The 22739-nt window shown below is 36.7% G+C and overlaps 1 pseudogene; it reads left to right on the forward strand.

Moving 5' to 3' along the window:
- The window catches only part of LOC124197740, a 28523-nt pseudogene extending 5994 nt beyond the window's left edge, over nucleotides 1–22529 (forward strand).
- Nucleotides 22530–22739: the final 210 nt, after the last annotated feature.

Genomic DNA, 22739 nt, shown 5'->3' on the forward strand with positions numbered 1-22739 from the left:
AACCGAAAGAGACAAATTGGTAGTTTTTAAACCTCTAATTTGATTTCGAGGATAATAATGCACGATTTTCGTAATTGTTTTTCTTCGCTGGGCTTGGAACTTATAGATATTTGTAAACCTTTAGATTTAGTAAATGAGTTTTTATAATAATTTTGTATGTAGGGAACTAGGTTACACAACTGTTGCTATTATAGACAATTAATAGAATATATTGGATGAATAATACTATTGCTGTGATCAATTAACACTATATGGGCCTACTTAGCATGTAGCATACAACATCAGTGTTAAGTTCAGGTTTTCCTATAAATATACAGTCATGCTTGAAAGTTTCTTTAGCAGGCAAATGGCTCTATTTGTTTTAATTTTCAATTGACGGAGGGTATAGCATAGGAAGATCACTTAACCTCTAATTTTTGTTCTTTCTGGTGGGAAAGTTGAAAGAAAAAAAGGGGGAGAAGAAAAGAATGGAAAAGCACAAAATAAATCCAAAAAGGGGGAAAGGTGTGCTTTTCAGTATAACTTCCGTCAATTTAAAATTGAAACATATATAGCCATTAGCCTGCTAAAGAAACTTTCAAGTATGACTGTATATATTGAATCTACAACTATATATAATTCATTTTAAGTTTTACTCATTTGTGTACCAGCTTGGGGTTCTTTAGGTCTTAGATTTAAACCGTACTGGAGACACACTTTTGTTTCCTTTTTATATTAATTTCTTACACAAAAATATAAGGGACACAGACATAGCAGAACTATGTCGGAATCATGTGTGTCATTTCCGATGTCTACACGACATACTTTTCTTCTAGGTACATCACTGAATCACAACACATTAACGACATTTGAACGATAGTCGGGTGCCACCTGGACAGGACAACCATGGCTGTATAGTGACTTGCTGTGAATTAGTCAGGCAGCTCTAGTTGTTACACAACCAATAACAGTTTTGAAAAAATCTGCACATTTCGTTAAATGTTTCTGGTATGTAGAAATACAGACACAAAATTGTACGTTAACATGTCTTTCACAAAATATGAATTGGTGGGTTCATCAACTTTATCAATAAAACTAAATAATAATTTATTTTCCTTCAGTAATTAACTAATTATTCTCTAGTACCGATCTCAGATCTGCAGCATAATGTCACTTTCCTTTGCTTGGCGTTGAAGACACTTCGACATTGTAACCAAAACATTCATTTGATCAGTGCTCTTACAACACCTATCGCCCCATGGATATCCAATATCTATGGATATCCAATATGTCCTTGTCCTATCTTTGTCTTTTCCTAGTCAGACAGCGTTTAGACATTCAAAATGTTTTTGACCATGGCCTTCATTGGAAAAAGGACTCTTATCCTATGTTTTGAGTATTTAAACTAGGATTAAAAGATTTGGAATTGATTTCGTCCTCATGTGATATCCGCTGCAAATCCCTTGAAAGCGAAATCAGCACCAAACATTGTGCATTTATCTTTTCATTGAAAGGATATCCTCTGTATATGTTTAGGAATGATTCTCTTGTCTTAAATTAGCATCCCATTGATATCAAGGAACTACATTACAGACGTTCTTTTGACTTACACATTTATAAATAATATCGTTATGTCAGACGTTTTTTTTCTAAAGGGTTTTGAACATTTTTTCACAGAATTAAAAGTTGAAAAATTGTGTTGTATCATATAATAATGATGATCAGGATATTTGGTAGAGAGACAAAGGAATTTAGAATCAAAATTTTTAAACTGTTCCCCAAGGAGGTGATTAATACTATAAGGACCGGCACTGTTGCTCTGTGTGTTGGTCATCGCTTCTTGGTATTGTTTGTTGTTTGTTTTCCGGGGATTGTTTTCGTGGGTTGTCTTTCTTTTTACGCTGGAGTCTCTCGGGCGGCAGATCCGTCTCAGACTCACAAGAGCGCACCCGCTTCTCCTTTTGTTCGACTCAGTTCTCTTTTCTAGTGTGTAAAGCGTATATTAATCTACTGGTTATTGTGCCAGTAGTGGCGATTAGGCTCCTTGACTGTGTTTTCGACCAGCATCGAGTTGCTTTTCCCCTATTGTGTACCAATCTCGCCGAGTTGTGTAGTCGGAATAAAAACTCCCGTGACAATATGTTGATCAGCCACACGAACGCAGAGCGGAGAATAATTCCACGAAGACGGCGGTAGCAATCCCAAAATTACCTATCCCTTCGATGGAGTTACATGACGAAAACATATGTTAATTCGGTTTGATGGTAATTTCATTTTTTTTAAATTTTATTTTACATTAAGATAATAAATTTAATCTTTTATATAAGAATCGGATTATGAAAGCAGGTGTTGGCATAATATTTAACAAACACCGTGAAAAGAACATTTCTAAATATCATGAGTCAACAAGTACGTGATTTGTGCAGGTGTTGTGAAAAACGGTTCCCAGAAACACAATCTCAGAGGCCCCTGTTTGACCAGTTTTTCGACGTCGTGTTCTCCCTTTTATCGGAATTGCTTGGGAACTGGTGGTTTGGTCCATCTTTGATGTTTTCATCGTTCTTCATACATTACTTAATGTGTTATGAAATTTGTGTTTTTGCTTTGTTCTACTCCAAATATGACCATCACTGTACCCTAGTCTACTCTCTATGCCATAATATTATTTTCTTTGTTTTCTTTTTTCCCTGGAAATACAATAAAGAGGCAACTATCAATATTGATAACGCCTCTGCAATTAAAAAAAATACATTACTTAAGGTAGGGTTTGAAATTATTTTATTCAAAAAATTATTAAAAAACGGCATTTTTAACCAGGTGAGAGAAATACAATAAAAATTGACAAAAACGTCGTCGCGGCAGAGATGCTGAACATACCGCAACAGGAATAATTCTGTGATGGGTTCATTCTTTAATTTAACATTTCAATTCTCATAATTAAATCTCTCATAACACGACAAGAGTAAAATGGCAAATTTAAAATATAACAGTATTATAAAATCCATGTCGCCCAAGTAATCCTCGTCTCCTATGAGGTATGGATCCAATTCAACGTAATCATGTTAAATATTTTGTTATACGCTGCATAATCTACACACCATTTTTTAATTTGCTAGTGTATAAATTAAAACGATTCTTTATTTTTAGGAATTTTTTTACGTTTAACGAGGTAAGTTGGAAGAGAACGGTTGCTTTCTAGGACAGCCATTACTCCTGATTTAAGAACAAATTTATACTTTTTCCTGCAAAAAAAATCCGAGGGGCCATCTAGTTACGAATTTTTTAAATTTAATCTGGGGCCGTTGCGGATTGAGCTTCGATACTGAACATGATGATACTAAGGAGAATTATGCCAACTTTCGAAGATCGGATTCCTTGTTCTAAATTTGAGTGTCCAAATTTGTTTTACAGTCACTACGGGTATTATTAAAGATTGATTTAACATCGTAAAATTATGTTTTTTTGTCAGTGGAAATACATTTTTAGAATGTGGCAATTGGTCTTAAAACTTGCAGAATAATTCCCGTACTTGGTAAATTTGTACGATGGCTCTAAAATTAGTCCAAAATGAATAATTATTAAAATTTCATTACCCCAGATTTAAAAGAAATTTTGTATTTTTTCCTGAAAAAATCCAAGGGCTACATTTAAAAAAGGGCTATCTTATTAGTTATTACGTATTTTTTTGCTAAATTATTTTTAGATTGAAGATTTTATTCCTATTTCTAAATTTGAGTTTCCCCATTTTTACAGTCATATGATACAGGTATGATTTATTAACGATTGATTTAACACGTAAAAAAAATTACATTTTATTTTATATACAGGTGTGATCAAAGGAAACTTATCATTCATGTTCGAAAGAGATGACGTTATAACTGCATTTTTGTGTCAAGTGGGTTTATAGTTTTTGGTTTTGTGGTGCAGTTAAAATTTGTTGGAGCACCTAGGTGGGCATGGATATACGATTTCGGGGTCTGAAGGCCATTTCGTGGACGAAGATTTTGTCTTGAGCCTTTCCGTCAAATTCGATGGCTACGGTGGGAGAAAAACAGTGTTGACAAATTGGGGGTGATAAATTCCGACACACTCCCAGCCCGGAATTGTTTGTACTTCCACCGAGTCCTAGATCCGTTGTTCGGCAATGATAGGTGCTTTATATCGGATATCTTGTAGAATGTGAAATGTTCGATTTGGGAGGGGTTTGAGTGTTTGAAGGGGCTTGGAGCGTCTCTGTAACCTCCAGCGGATATAGTGTTTTTACGAAACGATTTATTTTTCTTTTCGCGGTACGAATTTGGGCTGCTCGGGTTTCCTCGTACGCGCTGGCGGTAAGGCTTTCAATCATGGCTAGCTTCCAGTTCCTTCTAGGTCTTTCGTTGTGAACAAGAACAACGTCGCCAACCTTGATGGTGGGAGAAACCTTTCTTGCAAGAAATTTGGCGTTCCTTAAGACTGGTTTAATAGTTCTTTTGCCAACGGGACCAGAAAGATTAAAGAATTATATGGTGAATGCCAAACATGTTGAAAGATGAGAAGGCTTTTCACCGAAGGTGGGATCTAGCAGCCCTTCTTCGACAGCTGGATGATGTAAGAGTGGAGTAAGACGATCCTCGTACAGCAGGTGAGATGGTGTGAGAGCTTGAGGTTAATTTAAATCTGACTTCACATACGTTAACGGGTGGTCATTGAAATTGGCCTTAAGTTTGGTGACGATAGTGTGGAAATCATAAATTTGAGTTTTGTGCGGCCAAGCTACTTGGGGATTCTTTGGTTAGACTGACGAGGCTTTCCCAAAAGCAACTATACCAGGGGCCACGCTTCGAGAGAAAACGCCACTCCGTCTGAAAGTCGGAAAGGTATTAATTGTTTCGCACTACATGCGTCAACAACTTTTTCGCTGTATTTAATTTTAGGCAAGTTTCTAAAAGCCTCGGTATTGCCAAAGTCCTTTCCGCTACAAGCATGGTGAGACTAGTGCCGTTTTTCGTAAACGATGGACTTATTTGCGCGTCGTGCAATCGACGCGTGTAAAAATTGGAGTATTCGAAAAACGCGACTTGCTACGAGTGTTAATGTCGCATTTCAACTGTCTTACATGACGTAATAACATAACACACTTTGTTATTCACTAAAAGAAGACTTTGTGGAAAGGGGTGAAAAAATGTTGTGTTCATGATATTTTGGTTGCTGCTCAACTGGCAAGGCCACTTCGCCAGTTCATGACTGCTGTTCAGCTAAAGAAGGGAGTTACAGGTGCTGCTAGAACTGCTGGTGGTACTACAACTGGTACTGGGCCTGCTGCTGGACCTTCTGCTGAACCTTCTGCTATTTCTGAAAGATATAATACGCATCAGGACAAGATTATCAGAAAAATCTTGAAATTGATGCCACCTCTTCTAGAAATTTCAATTAATCGAAGGCAATCAACACAAAGAAGAGGAGAAAAAAAAGAAAAACCACTAGAGATGTCGACCAACAAAAAAAAATATGCTTTTTTCAGTTTCATATTTTCAATCAATGTCGAAATGTTTTCGCTCTAGTTCCCTTCTTTTACTCTAGTTGTACTCTAATTCCTTTTTTCTTGGAAACCAGTTGAAAATGATAAACTGGGTCCTGAGTTGTTTTACAATTTCCTGCATGCCATGAAATAGAATGAGAGGTATTTTTTGTTTCTTTCACAGTTATTTGTTGTGTTTGTCTAAATTTTCTTATTTTCGTTTGCCAGAAATCCTTACTGATATGGGCATTGTAATCGTTTCGGATACTCCAAAGAAATACAAGTTGTCGGGGAGTTCGCGAACGCATCCAACACCCGTGCAGGAAAAGGACGTAGCGACACCCAACCTACTGCAAGATCCAATCGTCAATGCCTACAGGCCAGGCGACATTATTTTGATTGCGATGAGCCAACCAACAAATTTATGGTCTTTCGTACATGAGGCAGATGGAAGAATCAATTCTTAATCTAATAGGTGAAAACACCATTATTGAAGATCTAGGGACACTTAAGGCAAGCAGCTCCTTTAATGAAGAGTGGTATGAATATGAGAAGGGAGGATTGTAAACTGGAAATAGAGCTAGGGAGGCTGTTATACCTTCAACAGTTGTTAAAGAAAATAGCAAGAGCCATCTGTAAAATGTTTCCATACGAGACAAAGAGAGGAATACTCCATGAAGGTGCGACAGTAAGCTTTGAGTGTGTTGGGTACCTATCTTAGAAATTTTATTTTGTCAAAATCATCATGGTTAAAGCAAAAGCCGTATTCGAGCGAGCTGTGCTGACTGGCGTTGTTTTAGGGTTCTTGAGTTCTTTTGTCCAAAAATAAGTTCATTTATATCGAATGGAGAAAGTGAAATGGTTGGACAAGATAGTTTCACCAGAGTCATGAACCAGAGAGATGTCAGATGTCTTACTCCTGTGTAAAGTCCAGCAGTCGACGTTTCCCCCTCCCCTTCCATTCGTTTGTAGTTCTCCTTTCGGTGAGCTCCTGTAACTTTGCTTTGCATGGATAGTGTATACGTTTCCCATTGAATAGCTCCACCCCTTACGTCAGAACCATACCGCCAGGCAAAGCAAGATTTTATGAGTTTGAGAATAGAGGCAGAACAGGATTATTTCTGCTACGAAGGGGAAACCGAGACTGCTGGACTTAACAAACGAGTCAGATTTTGATTTGGGGCTGAATAAATTCTAGCAAAAGTGAGTTTCATTGAACGAGTACATCGGTTTCATCCATCGAAAACGTTTTAACTTTTCTTGCTATAGTCAAATGATTATTATTATATAATTTTGCACATTTCGTCTGCATCAGCAGTAGAGAAAAATTTAATTTGTTTTTGGTATACAAATATTGCAAAATCGTTCAACAGTTTTATAATATAAAAAATCAAATAACATTTACCATTGTAATTGAAATTTGTTATATAATTTTTAAATTCTGTTACCAAATTTGACGTTTTACAGGATATTGATTGTATATTGGAAGTCAGTAATGTTACTGTATCCAAAGTTGGATGAATCACACTGATTGTTTGTTGTACATTATCAGCAATTTGTGTGTGCTCACGCTCATTTAATCTTTTTTATGGAAAAATGATGCCCTTGTAGCTGGCAAGTCCATTTTCTCTAGATCCAAATAAAGACATAACAACTTGAACATGTGTTTTCAATGTTGGCATATCCCTGAAATGATGATTAATATTTTTTATACAAAAGTAAAAATAATACAACGCAACAATTATGTTTATAATAAATCGTATTAATGCATACTCATGATGAGCAGTGAAAATCCCCTTTAGTTCAACGAAAATTATATAACTGTTTGTAGTACTTTTTTTGTTAAATTAAAAATGAAATTAATAATTTGCGTTGTTTGTTGTTTGTTATGTTTTTGTAACATTATCTCCTATTTATAAAAAAATTAGCTTTTAACAAGATATGTTACACTTAATTAAAAAAAATACATGCCATATACTTTGAGATTCACATAGTTTTTTTTCTAGGGAGTGCGATTTTCCCAAATGTTCTGTTAGAAACAAAAATAATTTTTGTTTCTCAATTTTATCAAGCGATGGTTTCATTTTAAAATCGAAGTATAAAACAAACAAACTATGTGGATGGTAATGCCCGCCCTTTCAGAGATGGCCACCACCACCGTCTACGTCACAGCCATGACGTCGACACCAGTGGCATACGTCACACCCATGACGTCACGCCGACTAAGCACGCTGACCCAGACACCGGTCCAGCTCAACCAACTCACCGGTCCAGCTCAATCGACATGACGATCAAGCGGGATCACACAATCCCGCCAATTAACCCTCCTATATAAGTTGTATCTTAAATGTGTTTTCTCTCTCTTCTTGTACTCCACTCCTGTTGACTAGAAGTCAATACATTCAGTCTACTGCTCCAAACCCGTCTTGTCAAATCACGGTAAGCGGTGCCTTACATAAACATCCTATATGTATAATAGCACTATTGTTTAGTGACTTCCAGGCTTTCGAGGAGCTTCTTGAAGCTACGAGTGGCGAACTCAAATGTTGTTTGTATAGCGTTGTCTGATAATATAATTTTTGGCATGCAGTGATGGGGGATTAAGTTCCTGAAAGCCAATATAAAACAACTGTGAGTTCTTCTACTATAACTCAAGATAGATAGCACGAGACGTGATGCATGTGGAAAGGTAAATATAATCCTTCGAATCCCATTTGCCAGGTAGAGTGCGGACAAGAAACGGGCCGGCAAAGTCAATGCCAGCTGGGAAATTAAGCTAAAACTTTACAGTCAGTAAAAACGTTCTGAATAAAACGTTCATCGACGAATTAATTTATGAACAAAATAGATTCCAAAATTTTATTAAATTCCTATGCGGTTTTGGACTTCTCGAACAAGAAATTTTCTAGAACAACAAGGATGTCTTCTAATAGAGAAGAATCAATGTTATAGCGATAAGGAGACGAAAACATCTTTAGTCCAGGAAAGGACCTCTCAACGCTGACTTGTGTTACAGGGAGCGGTCACTAATTTTGCGAGTAAATAAATCTCAGGCATTTCCATTTTCATTTTCTCCCACCATTCAAATTGTTTTCCATTCTTCTGAAGTAATGGAATGGAATGAAAAGATTCAATAAATTGAGTGCTGTGGTTTCTTGAAGAAAATCCTGGTGTTCAATTAGAACGAAGACTTTTTTTTAAATATGCGGTCTAGATAATCTTCCATATTTTCAATTGGAAGAACAGGAACCGCTACTTAGTCACATTCTGGGTGTCTATTTTCGGCTATTGACATAATTTGAAACCATACTGACTTTAAATGAGCTTTGGACCAATTTTTATCTTCACCAGAAAGCATTATTTGAAATAAAGGATCAAGATGAATAGGGGAGCAAAATAAATCAATCTGCTTTCAAAGAGGTTGGCGATTATTCAACGTTTTTCGAAATCGTGCGCAAATCTATTTTTGACTTTTTCAACTTGAATTTTGCAAAGAAGCCAATGCTTTAAAAATCCCCCTCCTCTTTATTCCTATTTAACTAGATGTGTTACTGAAGTGTATTTTTTGTTTTCATCTTCGCCAATGTTGCAACTAGATGTTATGGCGTTTGGTAAGAAAAGAGCAATTCCTTTTCCAGCAATTTAAGCAAAAAATCGTAATTGAATGTTGAACCCAATATGATCGAATATTTCCCAAAACAAAAAAAAATACATGGAAATTGCAAACAGTAGCAGTTATATTTGGTTTAAATTACTACCTTCTTTTATCGTCCACCAATTCTCTTAGGTAAAGGAATATGTCTCTTGTAACAAGAAATCCCCTATAATATCTTTTAATTAATCAGACAAACATAACTTGATTCAAAGTCAGACTAATCATTTTAATCAGGCTACGAATAGGGCCAAAAAAAGAAAAAAAAGAAGAATTCCTTTTTGCTATGATCTTCGACAAATTTGGCTACAGCTACACCAGTACACCAGTATATTGCTTTGTTCTTTGATTTTATATACTTTTCCAAACATTTTGTTCCTTTTTTTATTTAGAAATGAATTTGCAATGAATAGCAGGCTATATGGGAGCTGCGGTAAAAAAACACTTTAAGACGTAGAAAAAGAGTAATGAACGACACCAACTTGTATATTTTCAATATTTCCAAGGGTCGACCGTATAGCTGGTCTGGAATACCACCAACTCGAAAATCATCAAATCCACAAGTAGTCTATAATGCCTCTCCCGCCTCGACCACGGTCCACTACCGACCAATGTGAAACCAATGCCGAAACTATGCCGAAACTTCAGTTTCAGCATTTTGTAAAGATTGTAATTTTTGTTTTCAGAAAACTTTAAGGCATAAGTTTAGGCTCTCGGGCGTAAGAAAGGCAGGAGAATGAAGTTATACTAAAATTATGCCATGATCACATTTATTAACCAAACTTATGTGTCCCAAAGTTTAAACAATTTTTTTCTGTTGTTATTAATGTATATTCAAAAAATTACTTATGGATGAATTAAGACTTTTTTTTATTTTTTATATTTTTAGCAAAATTGAATTTTTGAAAATAAACATAACTTATATTTTTTAGAAGTCTGGCAACAAACATCAGAGGTAGTTTCAGTGTCATTTGCTCAGTGTGCTCTTTTTGTGTTTACTTGCAATAATGACATTGAGTGAAATTTTTTGGAATCTTGGCCATAAAATAACTTGTCATAACGTACGGGGAAGCATTAGAATGGATAATCGTTTATTATTTCCTTCTTTTTTCGGGACATCCCCGCAAGTGTGTTATATGTGGTCAACTCAACGTCCGCCTAATTCATCACCTAATCATCTCTTATGGGGACTTTTATTGTTAAAAGCAATACAACATCGAGAGTGTTAATGCTGTCCTTGTTGGAGCACGCAAAAAGACTTTTCGAAAATGGTCTTTAATTTGTGTTAATTTATGTTAAATTTTGGTACATAATCTTAAATTAGGTTATTTTTTTTTCCAAAAATCGTTGGCAGATGGACTGTGGAGGCTACATATCCAGAACATTCTGCTCTTTCGGAGAATCTTTTTAACAAAGCGTTTACATGTATTCGCGTTATAAATCACATTTGTTGTTGTTTCTGCTCTTGTATAAAAACTAACTAGGCGAGATTTTAGCGACGATGAAAAAGATTATCAACAATGGCCATTCCGTGCAAATCCAATAAGTTGGCGGTGCGCGGAAAATTCTGATGAGGTTTAAATGTACCATATATAGAAAAGAAAAAAAAAAAATTGCCGAGTAAAAAAATAAACTTGAACGGTAATTGCTATTTTAAAATTGCGTGGTTTTATTATATCGTACTACGCCGGAACGATAGGTGTGATAGCCTGATAGGCGCTTCCCACCCGAAATAAAAAGAGTCAAATAAGGTATTAATAAAATAAAATAATCAAAAGGCCAAAATAAAGTCTGTTGAAGCTAATTGCTGCAATAATAGCGAACAAGAAGAAGTCACACAAAAGCAGACCCACGTGCCAATAATGAAAACTGCTGCGATAACTTATTAACTCCAGCATAGACCCCATTCAGAACATATTTATCAATTCTTCACTAAAATCGTATGAGGTCAATCAATTTAAATCAATTTATATGTTTGATAACTAAAGCTAACCAATTATTGAAAACTTTAAAATTAAAATTCGTCCGAGAAATGCTGTTGAATTGCCTATTGTAGAAGAGATATAGCCAATACAGTTATGTTGCTATGTATGAGCTCACAACTAAAAATTACGAGTTCTTTCATCTTGTTCAATGACGTCTTCGTCGACGGTTCCCAGCCGTTCTTTTGCCATTTAAAACTTCTATACGGCAGCTTTTTGAATATATGGCAGTAAGTTTCTTTCTTCCAGCGATAAACGAAAGCGGTTGGCCCAATTTCCTTAAGAATGGTGTCGTTTGTCAACTCTTGGCTGGTCTAGTCGGCACGACGCCAAATTATGCCTAAATTAAAAGAAAAAAAACGATAAAAGAAGGTAGAAACACTAAGGAATGTCTTTAAAAGTTTACCCATAATAAAGGGGGGAATAGTTTTCATATCAGTAAAAAACGTGTTTTACTTAAGTTGCCTTACAGGAAACGTAGATCATTCTGAGCTCTTTGGACATCAGACCCTTGAGCACTTCAGAAAATGGCCTTTAAGTTTTTGTTGTTACCAACCAGGGTCAGAGCGTTTCTTATTTGAGTGTTTAGGGTAGCATCATTCTTCCTTTGCCCTTCAAGCTTCTGGAAAAACTGTTGTCTTGTCACGGGCAACTCAACAGCAACGTACGTCAGTTGGGTATGACGGTCCATTGATTGGGGTAGGCAAGTTGTTAGTGATTTTAATTCTCATCTCCATGAACAATTCTCTCAGCTGCTGCATTCCAACTTTTAGCTCAAAAAGAATTTTCGCCCCGTTAACCTTTACTTACATTGATTTTTCTGATTGTTGGATTGCCAAAACCAAAAACAGTAAACAAAAAAAAACCATACATTAGTTTCCACTCAGGTATAGCAATAAATACATTGTCGTTACCCAATATGTCCACATCTGTTATAGGAAAACCTACCGTATAACGTCACCATTATACACCACAACTGTTCTCTCCAGCTTGGGCTTTAGTTGCTGTTTAATCTTCTCTTGTCTCTCCAACTTTGGCGTCAACACACCCTCTTCTTCCGCTTGAGTAGCTGTTTCATGTGTAGGCCTATTGATGTCATTTAAGCCCTTTCTTCTGCCTCGTGTTCTGACGTTGATTCTTCAGAGTTATTGTCATGTAAAGCTTCAGCACTCTTTTAGCAGAAACTGGGTGGAATTTAAAAGGATCTGTCACTCCCTTCTTCTTCTGCCTTATCAGACTCTGGCTTCCCTGTTGAGAACCACACATAAAAAGTTATAAGGAGGCGTTCATAAATTATGTAACGCAATAGGGGGGAGGGAGTGGGGGGGGGACGAATTAATTGTTTCAGATTGTGACAAGGAGGGTGGTGCTACAAGACTTTGTCACGTAATAGAGGCAAAATTTCAACGTCTTGTCGTTAAACACAGAAATTTGGTTTTAAAAGCTGTTTTTTTATTAATATTTTGTCATTTTAATTTTTTTAAAAGACTCTGTTACCTAGTTATCTAGAAGTGGGGGTCAAATTTTTGTAACAATTTGTTACAATTGGGGGGAGGGGGTAAAAAACGTGAAAATCGCGTTTCAAAATTTATGAACGCCACCTTATAGGGATAAGGAACTTGTTGGCTTGGACTACAGTTTTGCTTGATGTTGTCGATGATTCGTTGTTAGGGAATTACAATTTTTTCAAGACTTGTTAAAATTCTTTTGATGTAAACCTCTAGAAACTCTGAAATGGTCAATTCCATTCGATTTTATTTTGCCATAGCCTAGAATATACGTGCTTGTCAGTGCCTGCCACTCATTCTTCACGGACATGAATAGTAAAGTTAAACATCACAGATTCAGCTGCCTCCATTATTGAGAGATTTAAAATGTCAATAAAGAAAAAAAAGAAATTTTGAATTTGTTTATTAATTTATATCAATGAAGCTTTAAATTTACTTACTACTTAATTAGTAATAAATGAATTTTTACCAAAAATTGTCGCCCCAGAAGAAAAGTCTTGAAAATGACGATAATTAGGAAGCATTAACATGCCGAAGATGGTTTTCTCACTTCTAAATTAATTGAGTGTTCTCATTTTTTTCAGTCGTCAAAGGTATGATTAATATTTAATTTGATTTGTTCACAAAATTTCACTTGTCTTTTATACAGGAGTGATCAAGACAAATTATCCTTCTGTTTGACAGAGAGAAAGATGTTAATAAATTTCTTGTGAATTGTATTAAGAAATAAGTAAACAATAAATTATCACTGGACTTTATATTGAATCTTGAATCCAGGGTTTCTACTATTTGTTCTAATTGGTGAATTTCAGAGAGTTTGCATGGACTCTACTATCATCTTTAGAATTTCAGTTTCGAGTCTAATTGGACTTATGGATGCTGAAGCGCAGAGGATCTGGATGTAGCTTGATTAGTTTTGAGGCTTTGGCCTATCTTGCTCTGTCGTTGAAGTCATCAGTTTCAAATTAATGGGCACGCTGACGAACTTTCCAATGCTTTCCACCACAATTGATACAGTGAGGAGGGGGGTGCAGTTTGACTGGTCATCGTTTTTTTCATAAACTATTACATCGCACTTTGCCCCTATACATACAGATGCTGTATTGCTGGTGTGGCCCAGTTGTTTTCATTTTTTCAAGAAACCTACAGTTAGGATTGCATGTACGGTCTCGCTGTGAAGACTTTTTTGTTTATGAACATTTTGTTTTGAGACTTTCTGTCGAATTCAAGTGCTACGGTGGGATTTGCTACCTTTCTGCGCCTCTGTCAGCTTTAAAGTGGTACACGACGAGGATTTCGTAGCCTTTAATTTTAAGGGCATTATAGATATCTATTTCGTTGTTTCCGGTAGGGAGAATTAGTAGATGGTAAATGTGAAGCCAATTGACATAGACTGGGGAACGGTAACTATTATTGTGCAGTGTAAATTTGAATTGTATCAGTGGTTCGTGTTGCACAATGGCATTGTCTATCAGTGTTTCTTGTTGCACAATGGCATTGTCTAAGAGATCTCCTCCTGTAATTTTTTTTAAAGGGCAAAAATCCTCTCGTTGTCATAGAGGTATACCTTCTAAATTCGGCACGTGCACTAGTTATCTGCGCGTTCCATTTCGTCGACATGGATGATCTCGTCTTCGGTCGTCGGGTGTTTGGGCTCTCTTGCCAGTCCGGTCGAAAGGCATCAAATTTTTCGTCCATTCATTAAATTCTTTGTAGTTGCGATCAAACATATATAATTTCCCATGACAAACTCCATAAAAAACAGCTTGAAAGTTGAAACAAGCAAAAAAGCCTTAAATTCGTAAAGTAGATTCCTTTAACATGTGGATAGCTATTTTCCCTCCCAGCATATGAACTAAATTGATACTTTCAGCGTTGTTCCAGTCCCTTTTTTTTGCGGACGGTTGAATGAGGATGGAAACCCGTTTTGGGTGGGGTATCCTCAACTGCTGTGCCCCGTCTGGCCGGCCAGGGCTCCCATCCCTTCGTCTTTCTTCATTTTTCCCATCAGCTTTTCAAATGAAAACTAGTCTGTTGTCGTTGGCCACCATTAAAAATTGCGTCAAACATTGTTGACGGTTTAATGAGAACAGAACCGCGTTTTGGGTGGGGTATGTCACCAGCGCTACCCTGGTCGGCTAGCCACTCCTCCCATCGCCTAGTCTCGCTTACTTGTCCTTCCAACTGTTCAAACGTAAACTTGACATTCCTCGTTTTGTCACTAGTCTCGTCAGCCAATTGCTATTGCTTTTCATGCCAGCATCACTAAGGTAAGTGGCACGTGCTGGCAGTAATGCACAAAGAGTTATGTGTGTGTCTGTGTGTGTGATTCTGCACATGTCGATATGTGTGTGTGTGTTTTCGCGGGTGAGTTTGGGTGACTGGGACACGTGCTAAGTGTTAACGACTGAAAGTTATGTTCGGGCAATTAAACTTGGGTTTTTTCTAACGTATTCTCGCACCTCACACCATTGCTTGTTGTTGGCCAATCTTTGGATTGCTTTTTCTGCCAGTGGCAGGTGGTGGAATGTAGATCTTCTCGGAAATCGTTGGTGATTGCCCAGCTGCAATTTTCCGTTTGTAACCGTAATATTTAGCATTTGTAGATTTAAAAAAGAATACCAAGTTAAAGTGTCAGTCAAAGATCATTATGTGTATAACTTTCGGAAAACATATTTTACCACTTCCATTTTCAAATCCAATTTTAACTCATATTGCAGGAATTGTGGCACAAAAAGAGTGAAACGAAGTTTGCCTGCTATAGCAAGACATATAGCAAAGTTTACCGACTGCGGAATCATCTTGGCGAAGTTTAACAAACTTCCGGCATTCAGAAAAAGAACCAAAGAACTGGAGTTGTCGGCCGAAAAACTGTGGTGGCCGAAGAGTTCGAAGATAATGAAGAACCGTTGCCGTCTCCCGACCCAGCTCCCATCCCATACGAGTGCAGTTGGGGCTCGATTGTGAGGAAGTACAACGGGCAGACTACCAATCCCTACTTGAACTGGCCGTTTCCAAAAAATGTGGAGGATGCGCCGGGAAGCGCGGGTCAGGTAAAATAATGTTTTTTACAGTTATGGAGATCGACTGGTAGATATATGTTCAACTTTTTTTTGCTTTTTTTTATTCCTGGTGTTGCTGTTAGTCAAGTGCGACACATGCGACGGCTGCGTTCCAGACAGTCTTGGCCAATAAAAGAAAATTCGACGAATGGGTTTATTCGCAAGACTCCTCCTCGCCGGCTCTGGAAAATAGGTTGACAAGTTATAGGGAACTTTTTTTTGTTGTTTTAATGCAAGAGATGAGGGCGGAAGTCACGACGAAGCTGGCTGTAGCCGGAACGCGTGACAACCCCCCCCCCCCCCTAAATATGGAATTTCTCTCTTTAACACGAATCTTTAACACGAATAATTCAAATGCTGGCATAAACTTTCTATAATAAAAAACATTGAATTACCTGATTTTCAGCAACTGCTTTTTTGTTTTGTTTATTGTGTAAGCTACTCAACTGGTGTGTAATTTTAGTATTATTTTTAAAAATGAGTAAGTTTAAGTTGAACGCCAAGGATGCTCGGATCAAAAATGGCTGAGAGGAAGGAAACTGGAAGGTTCAGCATCCCTTATATGCTGTTTCTTTTCCTGGAACCAGTTCTAAAGTTCGTCAAGATCGACCACCATTTCCGCCCCAAAAAAAAGTATTGATACAATGTGAGTCGGTGTGAGTAAGGTGTATTTAAAAGATCCATTTTGTTGTATCTTATTGACGTCGAAAGTTGGGTTAATTTTGAAAGAAAATGAACAGAAAAAGCTATATTGCACTATGATTTATCAAAAGATTCTATATCCACGATTGGGAGAGCTTGCTTCTCCCAATCGTGGATATTTTCCTCCGACACTCTCCAACATCCACTTAACTCAATTTCTATGAGTGCTGTGTTGGCTTCCCTATCCCGTTTTAGGGTAAAAGTAGTCCGATTTGGAAACTTTAAAAAGCGCCTCTAGTGAGTGTGTCAGCTTCTACGTGCAGCTACTTCGTACAGCCTAAATGGCTCTTTTTGACGTTTTCACTTCATCTCTGAAAATCGGACTACTTTTACCCTAAAGCCGTGATAGGAAAGCCAAGACAGCCGAGAAGAGACCAGGAGTCTATAGATGCTATTCCAACCAAGAAGTAATAGTCGAGTAAAAAGTCGTGCGCAGTTTACGCCGATGCGCACCACTGCGGCCGATAGATGAACGAAAATTTTTATTACGCTTGATACTTAACGAGGGTCCAATCATTCGTTCAAGAACCGTCTGCTTCTCGAACAATGGATTGGACCTACGTGGTCAGACCTATTGCCATGCCGGTCCGACAAAAAAACCCAACAAACAAAAACCCCGTGCAAAAAAACTTATCTAGCGACGGCTATCGCATTTTAACATTACGTACATACATTTTTACTTTGTTCTATGCTTATTCCACCCCGAAATCCTTTTCTTAAATTTTCTCGGTCACGACTTAGGAATCATTTGAGTGTTATCATGTATGTTTAATGTATGTCCCCTGTCCCCATCACAAACTATGATGGAAATTATGATTCTTATATTTACGTTTGTTATTGAATTCTCAGGTTAGATAACCGTAATAACAGTAAGCGTTTTTTAATCTCGTTCAGTGCAAATAAGTGCAAAAAAAGTAATCGTTCAATTAAATGGGCATAATAATTATTAAAGGGACTTGCTAGTTAAAACGCTATACAAGACACTTTAGTGTGAAAAGAAATCATCGGGGAAATGTGAAGACGGTCGACATGACATAGATTATTAACAATCGTTGCAAGAAGATTCAACGTGGAGATTACGTTGCCTATAAATGAAAAAAATCAGTGATTAAAAATAGGATGATATTTTACACAAGAAAAAAAAATTTGGTGGTTCTTGTATTATACAAATCAATGAATCAATAGAGAGAGACACGAGTGACGGTAACACACTCTTGTGTAAAATTAGGAGCAATGTAGGACGGCAGGACTCAACAATTAAAATTTTATAACCAAAACTCTATAAACTAAAAAATATAATTGGCGCAGAAATACAATGGTAGAAAGATTTCAGTGTCACGGTATCAGATCGATCCTTATAAATTCAGTGAGCTTTCCGTATTTGCGTAATAATCTCCGGTGTAAAAGTATGGTGGAGGAACTTATGGTTGGAAAAGGCTATCTCGGCTGAAGCCAGTGGTCGCACCTGATCAGCGCTGCCTGGTGGACAATTGGGATAATTGAACCAATGACAAGCCAAAGAATTGAACCAAGAAAGTGCGACCAGCCCTGCAATTGGCTTGCCTTTGGCACTAAGCTCTTCCTCCTGTCCGAAAACTGGCTTCAGTCGAGATAGCCTTTTCCAACTTTATATTTTTTATATGGAAGTAGACGAGCATAGCAGATGAATGGGGTGAAGAAAAGAGGCGTATGTATGTATTTCGCTGCTACAAACGGCGCATCAAACTATAAAGCACAGTAGGGGAGAGTGGGGTCATGCTGGACACGTACCAGGTAGGACAAGCTCAATAACTGACGGTAGGGATGAGGAAAAAAAATATTGTGAAATGAAAAATTTCATAACAACTACAGGGTATAAGTTTAAGTAAAATCCTGCTAATAGTTTTGAGTTATAGCAATAATATAAAAATGGTGGTAAAATTTTTTTTTCTTCATTGCCATAGTTTTTTGTATAACTAAACAACCTCTACGGTTAACAAAATTGTTATTGTTGAATAAAATACTTTATTCATTCTGTTTTCATGTTGTGTAAAAATTTTATTGTTACGGTTAATCGTTTAAGAATAACAATGATTTAGAAAAATGTTTTTTCTGTGGGAAATACTGATCATCTTTTTTGGGGCAATAATGGACTGTAAGAGCAGTAGGCTATAAAAATATTCAACATTTTTTTTGTAAACAACCAAAATAATTTTGTACAAAAACACCATCTTTACTTTTATTTGTGATTCAATACTTAAAACTTTCTAAGCCCCTCCTCTTTTTACATTTTCAGCGCTGCGTTTTGTCCATTCCATCCCATAAATGCCAAATTTTGATAACATTATTTTTTTTTTCACATATTATATTACTTTAATGACCAAAGTAACTTTTAAGAATTTCATTTTCAATAGTTTTGTAATAGCATTAGAGTTATAACCATGTCTTTTATCACCCCCCTCTGTCCAGTTTTCTCGGGAAGAGCCTCAAGCGTTTCGACTTTCCAATTGCTCCAGGCTTACATATGTAATCCCTTTACGGTGGGCGTAGCTATCTTAGCCATTGAAACCATAAAACAAATTGTCAAAAGACCTTAGCATAAGTCCGAATACTACAATAAAATAAAAGCCTCGTAAATATTTCAGTCTCATTTCGGAAAAAAAATAAAACATGTAATATGCTTAAGCAGATAGTGAATCGCAATGATGATAAATTAAAATTTTGCAATCTTTACATGTTTCAAAATTCAAATAGTTTGAAACATTGTAGAAAAGCCCTTTCATTACAATACAGGCAAATCATAATTGGCAATGCTGAATATTTCTTCTGCAAACTTAAACAAACTCCAGATTATTTTTGAGAATGGTCGAGTATAGACTATAAAGAGCTCAGGTCTTGACATGATCTGAAGGAGAGGGGGGTTTCCTTCATCCAGTTCATTGGCTTCATCAACTCCAACCCCCTTTGAAACCAATTCCATCTAAATCTTTGAAACGAGTTACGCATTTCAATCAATAGGTTAATTGCATTGGCATAACAAGAGATAGTATCCCAATCCCTAGGTGATGAACCTAAAAACTAGCCCACACATATTTTTAATTTACATTTTGATAATCGATGGGGAGGAAATGCAATATAATTTGAGTAATGTAACTTACCAATTCTATGATGTAATGTAAAACAGATCCGATTTTATTTTAAAAATCCCATTGGTCAGTTAACGATAGGGTTTAACAGGAAACATGAAAAAACGGAAGAAAAAAAACTTCAACTTCTTTTCTAGGGATTTCATCTCTTGTTTTATCTTTTTGTTTTGATTGCTTAGGTAGGGGAGACTGGAGTATGCCGGGACACAGGGTCAACAGGGACAGTGAGGGGGGAAATAGAAAATATTAATTAATTCAAAATTTTTAAAGTGTAACATGTAAAAACATGTTATCTAATTGGGGTTGAAGTTTGGTGTGTTTTTGTCAATAACTGTAGGAGTTATTGACAAAATTAAAAAAACGGCTTTTCGATGTAAACATTTTTTGCTGCCATAAAAGATATTACGGGAAAAATACAAAAAAAAATGCATAATATATTTACATGGAAAAAAACTTTGTTCATTTCTCTATGTATGTAGGCAGCTACCAAAATGATATATTTAGGTAACTACCCAAAAGTATAGTGCCTGGGCAGGGTAATAGGCAGTAACTAAACCACTTCCAGGCAACAAACTTTGGTAGCTACCGAACTACCCTTGGTCACTACCTGGTAGTTGTTTGGTTACTGTTTGTGCTGGCTGGGTGGTTACGTTAAAACAAGACAGGGAAAGGCAAAATCCCAGTCATTATTACAAACCAACATTTACAGTAACTCCATCACATTTCAGGTCTGGTTGGGAATAGTAATTTCGATTGTTTGCGTCATCGCCGTTTTGAATCTAACGCAGCGCTACTTGGAATTTCGATCTCAATTTAAGAGAAAATCACAAGAAAATGCAAAGCAGTGGCTAGGCATTTAATACCTCTATGTGTTTGGCAACTTGATGTCCGGGTGGGCTACATCATTCTCTGATAACAAAATACAAGTCAATGAAAATGGAAAAGTTAATTCTTATAACAGGTGGCCCTTGCACATCGAAACAGTTCCAGAGTTACCATATCTTCTTACTATTTGCTACCATTTATCTCTCCATACCTAAAACATTTTATGTTAAACTATTCCCTTCTGCACTAAAAAGTTATTAATAAGTGTTGCTGAATGTTTTCTACTTTCTGATGTAAGCGGAATGAAAATTATATTTTCTTGATGAAATCCAAACAAAGAGTTTGATTACCAAGGAACTATCACATCATTGTTCAACTATATAGCAACATTCATAAATTGCTACATCACTGTTGTCCCGATCTTAAAAAAAATATACTAGAAAGGATAGAAAAGATTAAATTTAACTGGTATAATAAGCTGTTTTTCATAGAAAATATATTGGACTCAGCACAATTGCATGTGACGACTGACGACGTCTTGTGTTCTCCAGGTTAATAGACTGCCCATGACTATTATGGAAATATGAAAAAAATTATTACAAAGCACACACTTAAAACATTTTCAAGTTCAAGTCAAGTTTCAAGTTTTTCATTCAAGTTCAAGTTTTTTTTTGTTTCCGCCGCCGATAAATCCTGTGTGTTTAACTTTTTAATATCAGAGTGGATATTTTGAAGGTTCTGGCCTTGGAAAGCACTTCCAAGGTATAAAATTTCCAGTTCAGGCCGTGGAAAGCAGAAACATGAGAGCCATTGGGTAGGCTATCTAGCTCCTGAAGAATCCGAAGGCAGTTCTGACTGTGTTGACACATCCAGTTGCCTCAAATCTGTAGCAAACTGCAGTAGGCTAGTGAAGTTAGTAAGGGAAAGTCACCTGTTTGCAGTGGAGTTAGAAGAAAGATATCAACTGAAAAAAAAACTGAGTCTGGCTTTCAGACTAAACCTGATTCTTCTGCTGCCCCTTCAAAATCAATTGTACCACCAAGAAAACATGTTCAAATTTCATTTATTTACCTACTGAATGGAAAATCTATGGTAATGCATTTGATAGTTAATGTTTCATTTTCTGTAGCAATCCCTCTGATACATACATTTTTTCTTTTCAGAGCTCTCCTGCTGTTGGCATCCATTTTGGTACCACTCACACATGTGTCGCTGTATTCTAGAACGCCAAATTGAAATTTTTAAGCACGATCAGGGAAGTCGTACGACTCCTTCTTGCGTGGCTTTTTCTGACACTGATGAACGTCTCATTGGAGATGTTGCGCTCAGTCAACTTGCCGTGAATCCAATAAACACCGTGTTTAATGGAAAAAGATTGATAGCACGGAAATATAACCATCCAGTAGTCCAAGCTGGCAAGAATAATTGGCCCTTTGAAGTTACCGGCGATAAGGAGATAGATCCAAAATTGTAGTGAAATACAAGAACAAAACTCAAACGTACTATCCAGAAGACATCGCTTCTATTATTCTTCGGAAGATTAAGGAGATTAATGAAGCTCATATAGGCAAGACCATTAATGAGGCTGTTATAGTGTCCCTACCTTCTTCGATGATGTTCAACGTGAAGCCAGAAAACAAGCTGGTTTATTAGCTGGCTTTAAATTTTTACGTGTCATCAATGAATCTACTGCTGCTGAAATTGCCTATTGCTTGGATAGGAAGGTATCTTCGCTTTTCTTTAGTCTGCCACCATAAAAATTGTATTAATTAAAAATATTTATGTCACTGTAGTTTGGTGGTCTACGCAATGTTTTGACCTTTCATCTTGGCGGCGGCACTTTCATTGTGTCTGTTTTGACAATCGAAAACGGTTCAGTAGAAGTAAAGTCTAGTGCTAGTGCTAGTTAACGCTCACTTAGGAGGCGAGTGTTTTGATACTCGTTTAGTGAATCATTTCGCTTGAAAATTCAACAGGAAATACCGCAAGGATATTGACAACCACGCGCGACTTCGCCTCCGATCAGCATCTCAAAGAGCTAAACACGTTCTTTCTGTATCAACTGAAGCTCAGATTCAGATTGATTCTCTGTTTGAGGGAATTGATTTCCGTTCTGGGTAAATTGCTTTGCGGTTGTTCTTTTTTACTTTGTCTGATTTTTAGCTTTTCTCAGTATATCCAGGGCAATTTTTGAAACACTAATTGAAGACCTGCTTAGCCCGACCATTCGATTTGTCCTGACATATGTGAATTCGTGTGATGCGTTTATTCATTTTTTTTTCAATTTGTGTAGGTTAAAGAAAAAATTCAGAGAAGAAAGTACAAAAAGAACAATTAAGGAGAGAAAAAGAAGAGAAAAAGCTGCGGGAGCTGGCATTGACAAATATATAGTTTCAGAACACTG

The sequence above is a fragment of the Daphnia pulex genome, chromosome 7 (genome assembly GCF_021134715.1).
Source record: "Daphnia pulex isolate KAP4 chromosome 7, ASM2113471v1".
In the NCBI taxonomy this organism is placed as follows: Eukaryota; Metazoa; Arthropoda; class Branchiopoda; order Diplostraca; family Daphniidae; genus Daphnia; species Daphnia pulex.